Here is an 8,619-nt window from a genome sequence, read left to right as displayed (position 1 = left end):
TTTCTGATATACAAGTTTTGTTTCCGGGAACATGTGTTGGACCCCGTAAGCAAAATTTGTTTACTCTATAATCATGGAACTATAAAACACAGATGTAATACTCCATAATCTATGTTTCATAGCTCCATGCTATAATGTAGGCCTCTTTTTCTCTTCAAGAATGGGCATCCTTGATCATCAATCTGTAATTTCGAACAGATCAGTATATCCTGGCGATTTATTAACTGTGTAGCGCCATCAAATTGCCTTTATTTTATTTATTTGTCATCGTTATTATTTATTTATTTATCAATAAATTAATTAATTTATTTATTTATTTATTCAATCATCTGTATAAATCCAATTACTCATCTATATGTGTATTTAATGTGTACAACGACAGAATCAACCCCATACCAAATTGATTTAACTTTTAAAGGCATACTCGGTATATACGCCGGCTAAATAAAGGTTGGAATATGTCTTTTCTAGAGATGCCCCCCCCCAACCTGGCCTCGAACATTACGTCTGTTCTATTAAAAATCTTCGACCCGGGTGTTTCTAAAATTAATGCTTGATCAACTTTGGAAACGTTATCAAATTACTTTATTATTTTTATCACCTTGACATCATGAACACTTTTTAAAATCAAAGTTGATCTTTTCAAATCTATTTATTGTGTAACAGGAAGCAATAATATTCTATCTGACAGTGGTATGTTTTGCGATCTTTTCATGGAAAATATCAATAAAACATTCAAAATGTACATGTAACAAGTTTCATTAACATAGTTGTTTTTATCATGATATAATATCGTATCGACTAAAATGACCTGTGACCCCGATTCGCTTCCTGTTTGTCAGGAAGGAAAACCATCTACTAACAGGTGACTAAAAACATAGACTTATTTCAGTCCTTTTTTCGAGCGGCATCAATAAACTTTTACCTCTTAGATAAACTGAACTTTGCAAACAAAATATGGATGCCGATACAACGAAGCTTGTTAGGACAGGTCGTGGTGATGATATTAGTGTGTTTTCGCCCAGCGTCGTACGACGCTATCAACGACGTAGAACGATCTCTTGGTTCGTGCGTCCGTCGCGCTCAACTCTCGCTTGTAAGCAGTTTCGCAAATCGCTGATCGCGGCCGGATCGTTTTGAAGCTTTCAGCTATCAGTGCAGTGTAGTCAGAGTAGAGTACAACATGTGCATATGCACGCGATGGGCGAATGTTTACATCGGCTCAGCTTGCTCACTCTACAAGCGATCTGATTGGCTGTTGACGGCTGTTGACAAATCCTACGTTCTAATGCGGACGCCCGCTAATTTGCGGAAGAACCGTCCGTGATTTGAGCTCAAGATCGCTTGGGCCTCTGTTTCCATGGAAGTTGGCAATTTTTGCACACGACCCTTACGTTCTACGTCGTACGACGCTGGGCGAAAACCAGCTAATAACAACCATTTGTATGCTATATGGATCCGAACGTCAATACCAAGGTCTGTCGAAACTAAATTAATCCTTTATTAGTTACCCTGGATCGCATTAGGCAGCCAAATGAAACACCTAGGTCCCGTAACACAAAAGTTAACAATTATCGTACGCTTGATTTTCACGATAGATTGTACATTGTGTTTTTTTTATTAAGAAGTTTTTATTTGTCAACAACTTTAATTCATATACAAAATAAAATACTTACTTTAAATACAGTATCATATCTTTACAAATTGATATATGAATACATTGAAAACTCATATAATTAACACTTTACATTTTCTCTTTTTTCCCTTTAGTGTTACAATAAAACCTAATAAACTCAACATACTCAATTTTTTTTCTAGTGTCAAATATTCACAACATAATAGTATTTCCAAATACACAAAATCAATCATTAATACAACCAAGTCGAATTGAAGCCATTATCAAGGATTTTCAATAACCCCCCCCCCCACACACACACACACACACACACACCCTCACACACCTTGGTCTCATTTCTCAAAAATGTCATATCCTATAACAACATCAGTCTTGGCCCTGTAGTCAATACAATCGATTGTAGAAAAATGTTCTACGATCATTGCTGAGCTTTGTGTTACGGGCCCCTAGTTTAATAAAACAGGCCCGTGAAACTTTTAAAGTCAAGTTCACGATAGATTATGCTGAAGTGCAGAAAAAAGAAAAAATTCTAACAAGCATATTCAAGACGGCCGGTGTGCATATAACCGTTTTCACAAAGTCTTGCTTGACTTTAAAATTCAATAAATTTGTTACTTGTTGACAAATGGTGATTAAACTTCCGCACTTTGCTCAGTGAATTTTACTCTATTTATTTATATGGAATTATTTTTAGCCCGGGGTACTCCTTTAAGCAGAGTGCGTATTCAGGGGGTTGATCTTAACAATCCGAAAGCTTGCACGAGGATCGCTAAATAAAGCAACAATCACTATACTGGATATACACAGCTGACAAAACAAGGTCCAAATGAAAGTAATGGCCAAACATATTTGTAAGGTCAGGGGTAAACCTGTCTGTGAATCGTTTACAAATATAAATCTGATTCATCATCACTACTTGATAAATAAATATGAAATACTTCTGTTTAGATTATTAAACGGGAAATCAATACAAGTGGACAATTCCGATAGGTAAGAGATTTACTCACTGATAGTTGGAATACACAGAACTTTTTAAAAAACAACCGTTTCGATATAGATCGTTGATCAATGTCATAAACCTTTAAAATCCCCTTTTTTGCTCATTTCTTTTTAATCTTTAAATTTGTGTATTAGAATATATTCTTGTAGTAGTATTACTAGAAGCAGATGCAGCAGCAGTAGTAGTAGTAGTCATCATCATAGTAGTAGGGGTCATTGGGTTGGTGGTGATGGTAGTGGTAATGTCGGTGGGAACGATAGTAATATTAATCTCTCTCCTTTAACAATTTTTATTCATCTTTCACGATCTACAGTGATTGTGAATGTATGATATAGTTTGCAGAGAAGGAACAAACTCGAGCAATATATTCTTTACACACAAATCAGTCGCTATCAAAATGAGACTGGTACGAGCGTCATCATGCATGATGCATCTCCCCTTAAAAATTCAATACAAGGCATTATAATTTCCTGCGTAAGACTAATGACATTACTTTCTCTGCCCATCGGTCGATGTGCCTTTAAATATTCTTTTTATGTATGTTTATAGCCAGAATGAAATAAATCAATTGATAAAATTCCTTTAAAATATCTTGGAACCCAATGTCTTTATTGATGTATATATCGATACATCAAACAAAGAAACGTTTGATGGTAGCAATTTGTAACCGAATGGTTCATTACATGCTTATTCTGGTTTACAGTGAAAGAGTGACACACCTAGTTGAAGCACATAAATCATCAGCAAAAAAATATCAAAATACACGAATAATTAGCTCTATTAGGAAACAATACTATTTTCAGCCTAGGATTTTAAGTAATACCAGGGGGCCGTTTTATAAAGCTGTTCGTAAGTTAAGAGCGACTTTAAGAACGACTGGTGATCCTTTCTTACGCGCTAAACCATCACCAATGAATATACCATTTACCACAAGAAAGGATCACCAGTCGTTCTTAAAGTCGCTCTTAACTTTATGAAACATCCACCAGGAACCAGTCCTGCCAGGAACTAATACAAATGCTGCACCAATAAGAGCACATTAATCACTATATCAAGTGGCATGTGCGCTCTTTCATTTTTTTAAGGAAGAAATATGAAGGAATGACTTGCGAGTGTGAAACGGCGATTATTTTGACGCCCTCATTTTTCTTTCCTTATCGATATCTGAACATAAATATAGTCACTTGCATGATATTTCCTGATAGATTATCATCTCGCCCTATTTATTTGTCTAGTGGGTGTTTCATCAAGCTCTTCGTAAGCTACGAGCGACTTTACGAACGACTAGTGATCCTATCTTGTTAAATGTGATTTACACCAGCGTTATATTGATGTTGATTTAGCTCATAAGAAAGAATCACCAGTCGTTCGTAAAGTCACTCGTAACTTACGAACATCCGTTTATGAAATACCTACCAGGTGGGTGTTTCATAAAGCTGTTCGTAAGATAAGAACGACTTTAAGAACGACTGGTGATCCTTTCTTGTGGTAAATGGTATATTCAATGGCGATGGTTAAGCGCGTAAGAAAGGTTCACCAGTCTTTCTTAAAGTTGTTCTTAACTTACGAACAGCTTTATGAAACGGCTCCCTGTATGATTACTTTTATTAATTTATTATTTCATCTTCTTCCTGATTTGACTCTTGACATGCTGGGGACTCTCAGATATGGTGGATTTTAGAATTAAAATATCATACAATAATTGCAATTTCGTTCGACATGCTCAAACAGGTGATTTTTTTTACCATATCGTTCAATAATTACCAAACAGACAATGGCTAGTTTTAGAAATATCTATTCATTTTTATATGCCTTAAAGCAATTCATTAGTTGCTTCTAATATCAAATATCTAAATTTTTCACAAATTAAAGAATGATTGAGAAGATTGGGAGACTTACAAAAATTGAAAATTGAGAAAGGGTTTTTGCTATGGTTGACATGGTTAACATTCATAGTATAATTGAATTATTTTAGAGAAAAGAATATCAAGTCATACACATAGGTCTATGCAGTTACTCAATCCTATTATGAGAAAGAAAAATCCTGTTCGTTTTTATCCATACTTAAAATGTACTAGGCTTGACTAAAAAAAAAAGCTAGACTTTTCGAACAATTAGTCCTGTTTGTTCATACTTCTTATAATGATATGAGAAAATGAAAAATGATTATAGGCCTATATTACAGAGATATGTGAAAAGTGAAACTAATAAAGAATATTTCTCGATAAGGCAGGTAGGCTTATTTTGGTCTATATCTGTTTACTATTAATCATTATATTATCCATTAAGTAGGTTTGCATTGTTTATGCTTTCACATTCAAAAGAGATTTGAGCGAACATATCCGTTTTATGGTATTTGCATGGTTTTCAGGACAAAAAGATTTTTTCAAGATATTTTTTCCTCTGAAATTCTGGGGAAATCCTGCATATGACGTATTCTGATTTCCCTATTGTATCAATTCAAGTTCAACATACTGTAGAGATCATGGGGACGGTTCATAGAGATATATCTCTACATAGGCGGATCCAGCTTTTGGCGAAAGGGGGGGCGCACTGCCGAGCGGCGCACATATTTTTGCACTTCACCGGCGCCATAAAAGAAAATGTTGAAAAAGGGGTAAAGTCTGACCCTGTCAAATGATCTTTTTAAAATGTAGGATTTTCAGTCATGCCATTTTGCATGACCACACGCAGATAATATTTCCGGGGGGGGGCAAGACTCGAAAATTTGGTGCACATCTCACATTTGCACATTTTTCATAGTTTTCATGAAATGTTAAGGAAAAAAATTGTTTTTCACAACAGCAGATCGCGAATGTGCCCCCCCCCCCTCCTTCCCCCTTGCTGCGTACGACCATTCCCTGAAGTCCACTTAAACATATCTCATTATAACAGAAATATACATCAATTTAAACATATAATCTTTCTAAAAACATGTATATAGAGAGAGATTGAAAAACTTATTAAAGAAAGAAACGAGCAAAAAGTAACACAAATTATGCATGTTGTGTGCGATTTCAAAATCTCGTGTATTAACCCTTTTATTGCGATGAGGCCAATACTGTTGTATATTAATAGAGATACAAGTTTTTTTTACTATATGTATATATATATACACAGGGGCGTCGATCCTTTCTTTAAGATTTGGGGGGCAAATCATGAATCAACTTTCCAAAGGCGCTCGATATCACACAAAACAAACAAACTCACACATACACACACATATATATATATATATATATGACTCATGAGATAGAAACACATATCTCACCAACAAATTAATGCGAGCGCGAAGCGCGAGCTGAAATTTTTAGTATACTGACCTGAAAACAGGAAAAAGGTGCCTGTTTAGGACTGTTTGTAGTAACTCATGAGGAGGATACATATCTCACTACACAGATAATGCGAGTACCGAGGGCGAGCTGAAATTTCTTTATATTATGACCAGAAAGCTTGATATTCTATGCATTTTTGGTACCAATGATTAAGATGGGTATCTAAAAAAAACAATAGATGCGAGCCCGAAGCGCGAACTTAAAATTTTGATATTTCGATTTGAAAAAAAAATGACAGTTTAATGGACGTTTGTAATAAAGAACAAGATTATATCCAGCAAAAGATTATTGCAAATCGAAGCGGGAGTTCTTTTGACGTTTAGTCCTGAAAAAGGGACATTCTATTCACCTATTTAATCATGAAAAGTATGGGGTTTTGCTACAGAAATGATGCGAGCGCGAAGCGCGAGCTGAAAATTTTTATATTCCAATCTGAGAAGCGGATAATTTAAGCACGATTTTAAATAAAGAACGAGTTGTGTAGCTCAATCTCAATATACGACTGATTGCGTAATTATACACTCCTGGTACTAGCAACGGGTTTTAGCAAAGTTTTGGGCTAAAATATCGAATCATCTTACACAACACTATAGTAGCTGTCTTAAACTAAAGGCCATAGAGGTAGCACAATGTGGAATGTGTAAAGAAGAAAAGTGACTGACCTTCTTTTTATTAGCATTGGAAAATAAGATCAAAATTAAAGGATTTGCTCTACGCTTTTGTATGATTCTGGGATTTTTAAAATAAATTAAAGATTTCATGACATCTGTCATTCTGTGGGCAACTGCCCCGCCCGAGTCCACTCTGTAAGGGCATGCGATAAGCTTTGTTATGACCATTCAACAATAAAATGTATAACCAGGTGCCACTGATCATTCTTGACCGGCGCCGATCTAGATTTGGTTGGCAATAGGCCCTTCTTCATTATTCTACCGGCGCCTATTTATTGGAACCAGGGGACGCTGATTATTTTTGACCGGCGCCGATTTAGAACAAGTAGTGCTGATTATTTTTACCGACGTCACGTAAGATTCAGGCAGCGGCAATTCATATTATTGACTGGCGCCGATTTAGAACCAGGAGGCGCCGATTATTCTTTACCGGCGCCGATTTATAACGAGATGGCGCCGTTTATTCTTGCCCGGCGCCGATTTAGATTTAGGTGGAGCTGATTATTCTTGATTGGCGCCGGTTAAGACTCTGGCAGCGCCGATTTATAACCAGATGGCGCTAATTATTCTTGTCCGGCGCCGATTTAGATTTAGGTGGCGCTGATTATCCTTGATCGGCGCCGGTTAAGAACTCAGGCAGCGTCGATTTTTCTGTACCGGCGCCGATTTATAACCAAATGGCGCTGATTATTATTGTCCGGCGCCGATTTAGATTAAGGTGGCGCTGATTATTCTTGATTGGCGCCAGTTATATGCAGACAGCGCACTGCTGATTATTTTTAACCGGCGAAGTTGTTGGGAAAAGGGTAGTTAAAAGAAAAGATAAGGAAGATGATATGATTGTACTTTGCTGGGGGATAGTCTTTCCTTACTGTTGCTAATATTATATCAGTGTATAATTTTTTTAAGCGGCGCCTTTTCTTTTCTTTCCTATATTTTTATTTTTTTCAAGCAGCGCCTTTTCTTTCTTTTACTTTTCTTTTATTTTTTTTGAGCGGCGCCTTCGGCGCCGCTCAAATATTAGGGGGGGCGCGCGCCCCCTGCGCCACCCCCCTGGATCCGCCACTGCTCTATGGGACGGTTACGAATGATTTTACGATGGATGTGTCAAAGCACAAACCTAAAAAAAAAAATCCCCAAGCTTGTATCAAACTGTGACTGTATTTCAAATAATATATTTCAACTGCGGCAAAAGATGTACTATGCACTGTAATGCAACCAGAAAAAAATGTTAATAAATATTAAAAATGTAGTTGTTTAATTTCAGACTTTCTTGATTGGTCAAGATGTGCCAAATGATATTCAACTGGAGAAAACAAGAAATTCCTGAATAGGAAATACTGACAAATTGGTGGTTGATTATGAGAGATGAGGAAGACTCTCACACTTGTGGTGAACACGGTCATGAATATCATTATCATTATCACCATTATAATACAAATTACTGCATCATTTCATCTATCTATCTATCAGCATAATGTTCATGGTTTTAGTTTTACACCTGAATCCGTCGTGATATGAATGTACTCAAAGTGACATTCAAAAATAAAGTGAACGAACGCGGCTTATGGGTATCGTAATTCCAGGAACTTGATATGTTAAACCACAATGATCACCACGGAAAATGTATTTACTTAATTTCATTATCATATTGCAATTGTTTTTTATGATATTGATGGAGAGGATAAAAGCTCCTCGCATGAGACAGGAAAACGAGTGATTTATCTACCTTGTACAACGGTCGATAGAAGACGTGATCGGAAACATGTTTTAACAGTTGATGCTTTCTTCTCAGTTACTTAATGGATTTGAAACGTTAACCAGGTCTATAGAACCGGATGTTTTCCAAATTAATATTTGATTTTTCATAATCAATTAAAGGTGAACGGCTCCAGAAGGCTGAATTAACAGATGTCTTATACATGATCGATATCAATTTAAATATAATTAATGAACGTACACACACAGTAAAGTAGG

This window comes from Lytechinus pictus, chromosome 11 (assembly GCF_037042905.1).
Source record: "Lytechinus pictus isolate F3 Inbred chromosome 11, Lp3.0, whole genome shotgun sequence".
Classification (NCBI taxonomy): domain Eukaryota; kingdom Metazoa; phylum Echinodermata; class Echinoidea; order Temnopleuroida; family Toxopneustidae; genus Lytechinus; species Lytechinus pictus.
This window is presented reverse-complemented; position numbering follows the sequence as displayed.